This window comes from Lutra lutra, chromosome 3, assembly GCF_902655055.1.
Source record: "Lutra lutra chromosome 3, mLutLut1.2, whole genome shotgun sequence".
NCBI lineage: Eukaryota > Metazoa > Chordata > Mammalia > Carnivora > Mustelidae > Lutra > Lutra lutra.
The window spans coordinates 60,727,664-60,741,555 of NC_062280.1; the positions used below are offsets into that span (position 1 = coordinate 60,727,664).

The window sequence follows — 13,892 nt, forward strand, 5'->3', positions numbered from 1 at the left end:
AGTTTGACAAGATACACATTATAGAAAATTGTTTAGCAGAAGCAGTAACAAGCATGATAAATATTTTAAAAGATGAGGACCTGGTTTAACAATTCCCCAAAAGAGCCCACAGTTGGACAGGTACACATGTCTTCATCAATACATACTTTCACTCTGTTTCCTCAACCAGTCAATGCAACATAATACCAGGAAGTCCAATATACTCCACCTGACTGACAAACAGGGAAAATGTATTTGACAGTATACAGGATTTGAAAAGAAGTTCCTGTATTTTGCAAGAGAACACAAGTGATGAACACCTGCTCACAGAGTGACGAAATAAGATCACTATTAAATATCTGTGCAATTGAAATGATAGATTGATTAGGAAAGGGCCAGGGAGAAAGGGAAAGTGCAAGACATATGATTAAGCAATAAGAGAAATACACACATATGTATAGACAATATATGTAAAATAAATACTAATAAACACGCATTCCCATTTTTACAGAAAGAAATGCCATAATGGAGCTATAGAGAGAGATGATATCCAACTATCTGATCAAACTGACCAATACTGAAGAATTCTTAGGAAGTACTATTTTGAGTTACTGTCGATATTTAAACTGTATTTCAGATAAAGGAAGGAAGGAAGCAAGGAAGCAAAAATGTATACAAACAAAAGAGGAAAAAATGCAGATAAAACTTCATGTATAATGAATTTAATAACATTAATTTTTTCCTGATAACATGCATTTCAAACTTGAATTCCATAATATTTTATGTCTATTTTGTAAACAATGTTGGGCTGAAAAACTGAAGTATGAATAAAGACTTACCCAATGGGATATAGTAGCTTAGCTTAAAGGACTATAATCATGCACATAATGCTTAATGTTTATCTCTAAAAGAAGTTCTTAAAGTATGTGTGAAAGTATTTTCCCAGAAAATTACTCCTTAATAAGGCAGCCTTTCCACTGGTTCTCAAGCAAAACAAGAAAAGAGGGCTTAAGAACAAAGGACCAAGCTTAAATAATAGAAAAGGTAAGCCACAATGTGAGCATAATTGGGAAATCGAAGATTTAGGCTGAGATGATTATTATTTCATTCTTTGAAGATAAATGTATTTCAATTTACTTCTGTTTGCTAGAACAAATTTTATAGGGATAGCTATAAGAAGAATTAATTTTGATTCTTAAAATTAGGTATGGAAGTAAAAGAAAATTGCCCTGAAACCACAAGAATATAAATTTGGCTTTATGAAACTGAGCCTCTGCAGTCAAACTGAACTAGCAGGTTGTTCTACTCTTTGACAGTTAAAGCTGTTCACAAGTATTCTGTTGAATATAAGGAGGAATTTGAAAAAGAACAAAAAAAAAACATCATTTTTTTGAGGACATCGTGAATATCCCTTAAACACATTCTTTTTACATACTTAGCAAATGAAGCAACACACAAAGATCACTGCCTGGCATTTTATTATTGATAAAATAATTCTGTTAGTCATAAGGAGAAAAATCTTACTTTTCAAGAATCTGATAAAAAAAATTTTGAAGTTTGTTACTATTTCTTCTTTGAAATCTTGGATATAACTAAAATTGTCCCATGGAGACTTAGAGTTAGCAAACCTAGCATGAGATTCAGTCCAAAAATCAGATTTTAGAATGGGGTCTGAAAACCAAATTTTTTATTTCTTTGACTTTTTTGTTTTTATCAACTTACTTCATATTGAACTACTTGATATTCCTAACCTTTATTCAAATAAGATCAAAATCATGTTGTTAAAATTCAAAGACCCACTGGAAGCCATTTTCATGTATCATCCTAAGAAACCAGCAAATTACTATCATTTACATTTCATTCTATCTTCTTATCATCCTTTAACTGGTCATTTTACTTTGCTTAAAATATATATTAAAGAGTTTTGGTTTTGGTTTGGTAGTAACTTTTTTTTTTTTTAAGATTTTATTTATTTATTTGACAGACAGAGATCACAAGTAGGCAGAGAGGCAGGCAGAGAGAAAGAGGGGGAAGCAGGCTCCCCGCAGAGCAGAGAGCCCAATGCGGGGCTCGATCCCAGCACCCTGGGATCACGACCCAAGCCGAAGACAGAGGCTTCAACCCACTGAGCCACCCAGGCGCCCCTGGTAGAGTAACTTTTATTGGTGTAACTTAACCCTCTTCCAGAGAACAAATACAGACTCTAAACAAAATATTAAGAAAAATAAATAACTATATGAAGCATGGGAGATCAAATGAATAGACACATAGAATTAAAGGGAATTATATCTTAAAAGTAATTTCCCCCTTTTACTATAGCATATTTCAGTCCACCTGGCATGAGATGACTAGAACCTGAGCAGAAAATTGTTGTCTCAGTAGCTTGAGGCCTCAGAGGACAGAGTTTGGGGCTGCCAGAGTTGCTGAAGATTGAGTGTAAAAGTCCTGAGGAAAAAAGAGGACACTGAAGGGGTATGCCCCAAATCTATGTATAACTATCTTCAAATTACTGGCTGTTTCCTAAGCTGTGCATGCACAGAGAAGACTCTAATGATAATAGTGAAAAACATCAAGTGGAAGACTGATTTAAGTGGGCCAGTATCTCAGTTTCTTCCCACAGAAGGAAGATACAATTTTGAGTTTGGGTTCTCGGTGAAATACCATGAGGTCATGTCTTAAAACTATCAATGATGTAGCAGGAATAAAATATGTATCTGGAACAGAGATAAAAGCAAAACACCTTTTCTTTTCTTTTTCTTTAATTTCTTTTCAATGTAACAGAATTCATTGTTTATGCACCACACCCAGTGCTCCATGCAATATGTGCTCTCCATAATACCCACCACCTGGCTTCCCCAACCTTCTACCCCTTGCCCCTTCATAACCCTCAGATTGTTTTTCAGAGTCCATAGTCTCTCATGGTTCATCTCCCCCTCCAATTTCCCTCAACTCCCTTCTCTTCTCCATCTCCCCATGTCCTCCATGTTATTTCTTATGCTCCACAAATAAGTGAAACCATATGATAATTGACTCTCTCTGCTTGACTTATTTCATGCAGCATAATCTATTCCAGTCCCGTGCATGCAAAACACCTTTTCTAATCAGGTACAAAACCAAGATTCAATAGTTCAAGTTTAAAAGCCAACAGTCTGAAAAACAAAAATCAACATTCTTCAGGGGAAAATAATAGAATTCAGAATTTCTACTAAGTATCATCTACAATATACAGTATAAAATAAAAATTACTAGTTACATGAAAAAAAATGTGGCCCATGTTTAAGAGAAAGACCACTCAATAAGAGAGATTCCAAGATAACCTAGAAGTGGAATTTCCAGAAAAGAACTTTATAGCATCTATTGAAAGCATATTCAAGGATCAAAAGGAAACTACTGTCAAAATGAGTGAATAAATGGAGGCTCTCAGCAGAGATATGAGAAATATAAAAATAACCCAATGGGAATTTAGAATTTAGAAGCACAGTGTCTGAAATAAAAGATTCACACACAGGGATCAACGGATAACTGGAGACGGCCAAAGAAAGGATCCATGTATGTAGAAAATGTTCAATAGATGGAGACACCTGTGTGGCTCAGTCGTTAAGCATCTGCCTTTGGCTCAGGTCATGATTCCACAGTCCTGGGATCAATCAAGCCCCGTATCAGGCTCCCTGCTAGGCGGGAAGCCTGCTTCTCCCTCTCCCACTTCCCCTGCTTGCGTTCCCTCTCTGGCCGTGTCTCTGTCAAATAAATAAAATCTTAAAAAAAAAAAAAAAGAAAGAAAGAAAGAAAGAAAAAGAAAATGTTCAATAGAAATGATCTAATGTGAAAAATAGAAATTAAAATGACAAGAAAACAGAAGAGCCTCAGTGATCTGTGATACAAAAATCAAGTGATCTATTTATGTGTAATAGGAGTTCCAAAAGAACTAGAGAGAGAAATGGGATAGGAAAAAATATTTCAAGATACTACAGCCGAGAATTTTCAAAATTTGGTAAAGAAAATAAATTACAAAGAGGTCAGCAAGTACAAAATAGGACAACACAAACTGGGCCCTATCTAGCCACATACAAACTGCTGAAAACCAAAAGAAAAAACAATGTACGTTACAAAAAGACATACAACTCTTAAAAATCATGGCTTACATTTCAGTAGATTTAATGCAAGCCAGAATATAATGAAATTTTTAAAGTGATGACATTTTAAAACCAGTAACAAGGACTTCTACTTCTAGGATGATGGAGTATATGTACTTTCCCTATTCCTCCTAGTACAACTAAATACATATATATTTGAGGAGCTCTTAATTTAATCTGACTGGTACCATTATAAGAAGAGAAAATTTGGACACAGACACACCAGACATATGCATACACAGAGGAAAGACAATGATTAAGACAGCCATCAACAACTTAAGGAGAGCTCTCAGGAAGAAACCAAATCTGCTGACACTTTGATCATAAATTTCTAGGCTCCAGAACTGTAAGAAAATCAATTTCCATTGTTTAAGCCATCCAGTGTGTAGTACTTAGTTATGACAGCCCTAGAAAACTAAGATGATAAACAGATATAGATACATAGACAGACAGAGAGACAAATAGAGTTGTGTGTGCGTGTACACGTAAAATTCTAAGAAGACTCTGAAAGGCAGCAAGAAGGTCAACCGTCAGGGACCTCAGGACCCAAGGGACAACACAGTGGTGAGTTCTCTGGGAATTTTTTTTTTTTTTTAATCCCAGACTTGTTGCTGAGGAAGATGCCAAGAAATGTCAGGAAGTACAGTCCAAAAAAAAAAAAAACAAAAAACAAAAACAAAAACAAACAAACAAAAAAACCAACCCCAAAAACATAAACATCTCTCTAGCCAAGGGAGGGAATAGGCAATCTAGTAAGACAGACAACTTTTAGACAACAACCCATCTACTCCAATAAAAAAACAAAGAAAAACTATAGCCACACACTCTCGCCACCAGCAAAGGCTGAATGGAAAGCTAGATTTCCCCTTATTCCACTTGTCATTACCCTTGAGGTGGTGTCAGACAAGATCAAGTAAGAGTTGGGATTTTCATCTCCACCAGCTGGTAATGAGTCCCCTGACCAAAGAGTTAATGAAGACCACACAGCCTAGATCCTACACCCACCCAGCAGTAACAAAGCACCGCTCCTCACAGGTGCTATTGCAGGCCTAGATGAGAGTCAGGTCTCTTACTCTGTGCTAATACAGCCATTCCCACCACAAAATCAGTGGACTCCACATGGGGAGTTAAGAGCTGAATGTTTAGCAAAAAGCAACAAAGCCCCCACTCTCTTGGGTGTCAACAAAGACCAAGTGGGGAACTTGAACTTCTACTTCCATCTGGAAGTACTGAGGCAATGTCCCCTTCCCATTCCCTGATGCAGCAGTATCAGAAAAAGTCAACGAAACCAGAATTTTACATGAAATCTGAAGTCTCAGAACATAACATGAAAATGTACAGATTTCAACTGAAAATCACTCCTCATGTCAAAGACCAAGAAGATCCCAGGCTGAATTAAAAAAAAAAATCAATGGATACTCAGATCTAAATGACAGAAATGTTAGAATTATCTGACATAATGAAACCTGGATGGTCAGTGTGGGGGGGGAAGCAATCTCAAAAGGTACATAGAGTATGATTCCATTTATATAACATTCTTGAAAAGACAAAGATAGGAATAAAGAACAGATCTATGGTTGATAGGGGTTAAGAAGAGAGTAGAGGCAGGAGAGAAGTAGGTATGGCTATAAAACGGCAGTATGAGGGATTCTTGTAATGATGAATATGTTCTGAATCAGTTGAAGGCCTTAAGACAAAATCTGAAGTTTCCTAGAGAAGCAGGAAATCTGCCTCAAGATTGTAACATAGAAATACTGCCTGAATTTCCAGCTTGTTGATCTATACCACGGATTTTATGAAGAGTCTCATGCTCTACCAACTAAGCTAGTCGGGCGCCTTTTATACTACAGATTTTAGATACAAAGCTACATCAACTCCTGCCTGAGCATCCAGATTTCCTACTAGTTAGCCCTCCAACCACATAAGAATAAATCTTTTAGTATATCCTATTGGTTCTGCTTCTCTGGTTCTTACTATATATATATCTAATAAAATAATAATGGTGATATAGTGGGATCATAGAAAATACTGAATAACCCAAAGAAGGTAGGGAATGAGAAAAAGAGGAACAAAGAACACATGATAAGGGGACCATGTCTCCTAGGCTCCCCAGTGCAGACTCATGTGGAGTCTGTGAGCATGAAGCAGGCATGGCTGTAGGACTCCTAGGGTTGCTCCCTGACCCTGGCACCCACAGGGGACTGGTAGCCCTTAGGCCCAGCAGCCTCTCAGCCCATGGCTTTGGGGGTTATGGGTTTGGCACCCCACCCTCTACAATGCTACATAGTCCTCATGTAGTTGGACAAGCCCAGTGGAATCTCGTTGCTGTGTTTACCATGTATCTGGAGCACAGAATTGGCCTGTGAACCAGGACGTTTTTCAGATTCATACATAGAATAACTCTTTGCCATTGAAGCAAGCTGAACTACTCGGGATATGTGAGGCAGTGACGACAATAAAAAGCATAGCTCTGGGAGCAGCACCCCTACTTCATGTGATCAGCTACTCATGAACAAAAAGAATTATATACAAGTCCTCAATTAGTCTTGGAGCTGACTTTTAACTGGGGATTGTTACTTGGATGGCCTGCTACCAAGGGCTCCTGTAATCCAGCTATTTATCTGATGCTTTATTTTCTAGAATTGTGACAACAATAATATATGATACTATCCATGTTCATCCAGATAAAAGAGACGGTCTGAAGTCCACAGCACTGTGGCTCAACAGAAACACCAGACAGTGGCTTGGTGGATTCGGTGTCATGATCCTGGAGGCACTGTATCTGGTAGGGTTCTGGTCAGAACCAGACCACTTGCTAATACACTGCTCTAGCCACAGGAGACCATGTAGGCGCATTGGATTTATACTCTAGGTATCCACAGACCTGAGGATAGTGGAGATTAACCTTCCTCCAACCAAATAGTAGGATGAACAGTTTTTTACATATTGTCCATGGGAATTTGTGGGAAGAAAAGACAGACAAAACAAAAAAATATGAATAGTAGAATATGAAATGGATAAATGAAGTTTATCTAGGATATTTTTAAAATAAATTTTTACGTAACATTCTCAGGTCTTACTGCCACATATTTAGCTTTAGTTAAATAATCTGTTTCAATATATTAAAAAAATCAAGAATAAGAAGATAAAGATTTACAATATTTTTTTACTGGATTTTAGTTCAACTATTTGCTAGCAAAACTCTTACCCTATCACAGAAACCAGGGACTTCAGGATTTGAGATGACCTTGAGAATCTAAGTTTATGCATTCTTCTGCTCATTGTAATTCTCCTCTGAAAAAATGGGGATTACATATATTTTGACACTTTAAAAAATCCCATGTGTTTAAGAATATACATCTAAATGGTGATCTCTGTAGAAAAATGGACTTTCTTTTCAGGAAAAAATGAAAGCTGCTATGGAAAATTAGGGCTTATTGTTTTTACTTGTAACCTTTACTCGCTGCCAAAAACTGTCATTTGGAAAACTATTCTATATATATATATATACACATACACACACATTATATATGTATATGTATATATATATGTATATATATACACATACACACACATATATATATATAACTTTAAATAAGCAAAAAAATTACTTTGCCTACTATTAGAAAAAGAAACACTTGACAAAGTGGAAAACAAAGAGAAAGACTATTGATAATTACATCAAACGCATAAGGCCTAAGCACTCCAATTGTAAAATGGAGCAGAGTAAGACCACTTTATGTTGTCTATAAAAATCTACTTTAAATGTACATACAGAGATATGTTAAAAGCAAAAGGACAAAAGTGATATATCATATAAGCACAAATCAAAACAAAGTTAGAATGGCTTTAAGAATTACTAGATAAGATGGGGTGCCTGGGTGGCTCAGTGGGTTAAAGCTTCTGCCTTCCGCTCAGGTCATGATCCCAGGGTTCTGGGATCAAGCCCAACATCAGGCTCCCTGCTCTGCAGGGAGCCGGCTTCCTCCTCTTTCTCTGCCTGCCTCTCTGCCTACTTACGATCTCTATCTGTCAAATAAATAAATAAAAATAAAATCTTAAAAAAAAAAGAATTACTAGATAAGATTTATTTCAGAGAAAGGAATATTATATAAAGGATGAATAGTAATGTTTTATAATGTTAAAGGGCCGCATTCATAATTGAATTAGATGAAGGTGGTCAAAAGGTACAAACGTCCAGTTATAAGATAAATAAGCCTGAAGATATAATGTACAGCATGATGACTAATAGTGAACACTGATGTGTAGTATATCTGAAAGTTGCTAAGACAGTAGATCCTAAAAGTTCTCATCACAAGGAAAATAATAATTTTTTCTTTTATATATAAAATGATGAATGTTAACTAGACTCATTGTGGTAATCATTTCACAATACGTGCAAATCAAATCATTAGGCTACATCTACCTTAAATTTTTACAGTGCTTTATCTCAATAAAACTGGGGGAAAAGGTTAATATTTCAAGGAGACATACGATCCTAAATGTATATGCATTAAATCAAATATCTAAAGTCAAAACTAGCTTCAACAATACCAAGTACCTTATTACCTACTGGATGGTCCATAAATTTGTATTTTTCTAATACCTACCTTAAATGAATGGGAATGGCTAGAGGAAGAGTCATTAGTGAGGTTCATATTTCTTCTACCAATGTGGATCAACACAGTGGCTAAACCTGGGTGCACACTTGGGGAGGAGAAGTTTCTGTTGAAATAAGTGGAAAGAATGTAAACTAATCACTGAGGGTAAAGGAATTAACAAAGGACTTGCTCATACGGGAAAACTAAACAATACTTTGGTACCGTGAAAAAGACAACAGCAAAAAAGTAATTTTCTCTCTTAGCTTTGGCTCAGATGCCTGTAAGGATATACTTTTTCCTGCTGAGCTCCATCATTACTAAAACAAAACACCATGACCTGGAAGGCAGCATCATGCAAAAGAGTTATTGGAATGGCTTATGTCATACCATCTTATGCCATGAAAGAATAGAAATCCTCATGGCGTCTAAATGGAACAACACTAACATGGTATGTCACTTGGCTCTCAATTTACAGGGTATATTTACTACTGTGACCCCAAATGGGACTATATCTATGTGAATTTCTTTCCGTAGGCCAAAACTCATGCACTTTATTCTGTATTAAAACTGAAGATTATTGTGTAACCATCAATTTTTTTTTTAAAGATTTTATTTATTTATTTGACAGACAGAGATCACAAGTAGGCAGAGAGGCAGGCAGAGAGAGAGGAAGGGAAGCAGGCTCCCTGCTGAGCAGAGAGCCCGATGCGGGACTCGATCCCAGGAACCTGAGATCATGACCTGAGCCGAAGGCAGCGGCTTAACCCACTGAGCCACCCAGGCGCCCAACCATCAATTTTAATGAACTGTTTAGAAAAGGCAGAATGACAGAATATCTTCTACTACTTGTCTAGTGTCTCATAGTGTTATACTTTTAAAGAAAAACTGAAAGAACATGTGGGTTCTTGAGATCAATCAGTCTAGCCTATTGGTATGATATACCAGAGATGCAATACCTGGAAATTTGGAGACTAGTTATGAAGGACATTCTGGTGTATACATACTGTATGTATATACATGTATATTTACTTGCAAACACACATATACACACACTAATTTTCCATATGACCTTGTCCTGGAAAATATGGCACTTCTGGTTATAAGATATATTTCCCAATTACACATGGACAATTAGCACACAGTGGGCATAACAAACATGATGTAAGAAACACTTAGTTCCAGATCAAACAGAGCATTAGGGAAAATAAAGAACAGGTCTAGAGATACTTAGATAAATGGAATTTGCTTTAATTAAGAGAGTTATCAGAGAAAAAAAGATCTTGGAAAAAAAGGTGGCTTGGGGAATATTCAAATTCCATGAAGCAGACACAAGACTGTCTGCAAGCTGTTTGTTCTGATAATACAGTTTTAACTAAATAGTTTTTGCAAAGGAAACAAAGTTAAGACAGCATGCCCACACACAACAGTTAGAAAAAGCTTTGTATCATAACACAGGCAGGAGTTTTGGATATATTACTTAAACAGACACAAACATAAGCAATCCCATTGGCCTGGCATACAATTGCCAAAACACTAGTCCATTTATGGAAAGTATACAGATCCCCTTAATAATATAAGTTTCCAAATGGGGAGTATATTTTATGTAAGTCTTGTTAACATCTCTGGCAATATCATAGATAAGAATAAGACAACCCAATTGTACAATTTGTGAGTACAGACAAATTTTAAATTTTACATGAATACACCCAAGAGATAGCTAAAAGACTCTCTTAAGAGCCTCCTTCCATTCGAAACCCATCTTGTTTTGATCCTGTGTGCTGAGGAACCTATCTTCACACAGAATACCTAGAACTTCATATCTCACTGAGACCTGCAATAATAATAATGTTCACTTTTTGTGAACAAAAAGTGTTTGAGACCTGTGAGTCCTTGTAATAATTGAACAATTACGTTGATTATGTGTAATTAATTCAATTGCATAATACACTACCAATTTCTCAAAAATTAATAGAAAAATATAAAGATCCAGATGAAGTGGAACAACACTACCAACTTTGCCAAACTGACATTTATAGAACACTATTCCACACTAGGTAAACAAGTATTCTTTTGAAGTATACACAAAACATTCATCAAAATAGACCATATTCTGGCTCATAAAAAAATAAAAATAAATTTGAGAAGATTAAATAAATACAAAGTATGTTAGCTGAACAAAACAAAAGTAAACTTAAAGATATCCAGAACATTCTCAAATATTTGGAAATTAAAACATATACTTTGAAAGAACTCACTCATAGTTAAAAGATAAATCATAAAGCAAATTATAAAACACTTTGAACTGAATGAAAAAAAAAACACCAGATACAAAGATATGAGGTACACAATTAAATTATTGCTTACAGGGACATTTACAGCATTAAATTAAATGATCATTTAAGAAAGAAGAAATATTTCAAAGCAGTAATTTAAGTTTCAACTTAAAAAATTGAAAAATAAAAATCAAACAAAATCCAAAGTAACTAGAAGTAAGGAAATAATAATGACATGAGCAGAAATCAATGAAATATAAAATGAAGTGGAAAACCAAAAAAAAAAAAAAAAGGAGAGAAAACCAATGAATTCAAAAGCTGGTTCTTCGAAAAATACAATAGTGAATAAAATAAATTGATTAAAAAATACAAATTACTGATATCAGGAATGAAATAAGGGACTTTACCACACACATTAACTGATGTCCGTATGTCTTAATCTCTAAACCTATGAAGATATTGCCTTATATGGCAAAAGGGACTTTGCTGATGTTATTAAGTTAAGGATCTTTATTTTCTCAGTGGGCACAATGGAATTACAAAAGTACTTTTGAGAGGAAGGAACGAGGTTCACAGTGAGAAGGCCATGTGATGACTAAGACAGAATCAGTAAACTAGATTCGACAGGGGTATACTGCTGGGTTTGAAGACAGAGGAAGCGGCTTGAGCAAGGAATACAGGGAACCTCTAGAATCTGGACAAGGTAAGGAAAGGATGCTACCCTAGAACCTCCAGAAGGAACCGACATTGTCAACACCTTGACTTTAGCACAGTGACACCATCCTTGGAATGCTGACCTCCAGAATTACAAAATAATAAATTTGTGTTATTATCGGCTACTAAATTTCTGATAATATATTATAGCACTAATAGGAAACTAATGAGGTTAGTAGCCTTTTCAACTAATGGTGCTGAGTTGTATAACCATATGCAAAAAGCAAACCTCTTATCTTATCCCACACCATTATAAACACTGGATAAGAATGAATAATAAAGTTAAATGTAAGAGCTAAAGACATACTTCTGGGGAAAAAAACAAAAGCCAGGAGAAAACTGCATTAGGCAAATATTTCTTACAAAATCATGAACCAGGGGCGCCTGGGTGGCTCAGTCAGTTTAGCGTCTGCCTTCGGCTCAGATCATGATCTCTGGGGTCCTGGGATCGAGTCCTGCATCGAGCTCCCTGCTCTGCAGGGAGTCTGCTGCCCACCCCCACTTCTGCTCTCTTTCTCTCAAAAATAAGTAAAATCTTTTTTTTTAATTATGAACCAAAAAATATGTATATATACATAAACCGGACTTCTCCAACATAATTTGCTCTTTAAAATATACTGTTTAAGAAACGAAACAGCAATCCACAGATTTCCAGAAGATATCTACAAAACATATATCTCATAAATAACTTGGATTTACAACATATTGAGTAGACAGACTCACTTAACAATATACAGATAGGCAAAATCTTTTAACAGATACTTTACCAAAGAAGGACGAAATGTAATAGCAAATAATCACATGAAAAAAATGCTGAACACCACATTACTAGGGAAATACAAGATAAAAACATTAGCACACCCCGGATACGAGAACTGATCAAACAAACCAAAAGCCACCTGCGTAGGCGCACACAAACATTGCACGCACAGAAGGGACGGTACCAAACACGAGCCACGAGGCAGAGCAAAGCAGCTCTTCCATACTGTTGATGGGAATCCTTGGTTCCCAAAGTGGCTCCCTTACACAGAAGGCAGGAAGAGAGCGAGGGAAGAGGCCGGCCGCCCCAGCTCGGAGGGGGCCCGTCTCACAAACAGGGAGCTTACTTACCAGGCTTGTCTAGGACGGCCGCCGCAAGACGAGTGGGTCTCCGCACCCGCCGCCAGAATCTTCAAAGTTTATATAGAGGCCTTAACTGGGCTGAGTAACGTATCCCATCCAGATGGTCTCAGCAACACCTTACTCTCTCAAGGATGCGTCCTTGGAACAGCTCCTTATGCAGAAATGGTGGGTGGGCGGAACATTCCAAAGATGGAGGAGTGAGGTAGGGTGGGGGCCTGAGGAGCTTCCCGGTGCCCGGATCTCGCCGGCAGGTCAGTTTGTGGTGATGTCCTTTCAATAACCTCCTGGAGCAGTCAGCAAGGCGTTTCCTTAGCAGGAAGGGGGTTAATTGAAGCAGACACCACAGTAGTAATACAGGCACATGCAAGAGAAAACACAGATTATCTTAATCCGTGTTTGTCATCTTAAGAACTACATCTTTTTACCTTTCCATGTATTAAGATAATCATTCCCAAAATAAGTAATATTTTTTCCACCAAGAGCCCCATGATATGAACCATTGAGTTATTAACTTCCTCCAGGCTTGGGGTGGGATCCCTCAAGGTTGGCACGGGTGTCTTATGTGATTTAATTAAATTGACACCTTAGCAGACTCATCAGTATGAACACACAGATTTTTATCTGGATAATGGCACAGGTGCTTCCTAGCAAGACAGAAATGCAGTTCAATTCTATTTTGGAAGGACAGCTTTTCTCATTAGGAAGATTCCAGTGTTCAGTAAAGTTAAGTTTTGTTGGCTATTATTTAAGGCTTCCTGGATACATTTAGTAAGGACTCCCATGCGTTGTATAAGGTCCGCCAGACCAATGGAGAGAATAAAGATGCTGGTCAAATGATCTATCAGTGGAAAACAGAATGTGCTCACTTGGCCTTAAGGAGTCAGAGGTTGGCAGCTGTAGGAATTTGAACTGCATATGCAACCCATATATATGTTCACTGAGGGAGGCAGCACGGTCAGGCATGAGGAAATGCACTGGGGGTTGGTAATGACAGACCAGAATCCCCCAATTCTCCCTTTTCAATGCATGTTCCGTTCCAGTTGTAGTTTTTCAATAGGTCTGGCTTGCAG

The 13,892-nt window shown here is 36.9% G+C and overlaps 1 long non-coding RNA gene and 1 pseudogene across 2 annotated transcripts; one reads left to right on the plus strand and one right to left on the minus strand.

The window, feature by feature from the left end:
• The first annotated feature begins 6,205 nt into the window (after window positions 1-6,205).
• LOC125095543 (4-hydroxybenzoate polyprenyltransferase, mitochondrial-like) lies at window positions 6,206-7,093 on the plus strand (annotated as a pseudogene).
• A 234-nt stretch (window positions 7,094-7,327) lies between these two features.
• LOC125096091 (uncharacterized) lies at window positions 7,328-13,108 on the minus strand. 2 transcript variants are annotated; one of them, XR_007126055.1, is made up of 3 exons: window positions 12,811-13,108; window positions 8,723-8,837; window positions 7,328-7,406 (listed from the first exon to the last, which is right to left on the minus strand). It is a non-coding gene; the product is annotated as an uncharacterized LOC125096091 (long non-coding RNA). The 2 variants fall into 2 exon arrangements; XR_007126054.1 differs by having other exon boundaries at window positions 12,807-13,108.
• Between the last annotated feature and the right edge of the window lie 784 nt (window positions 13,109-13,892).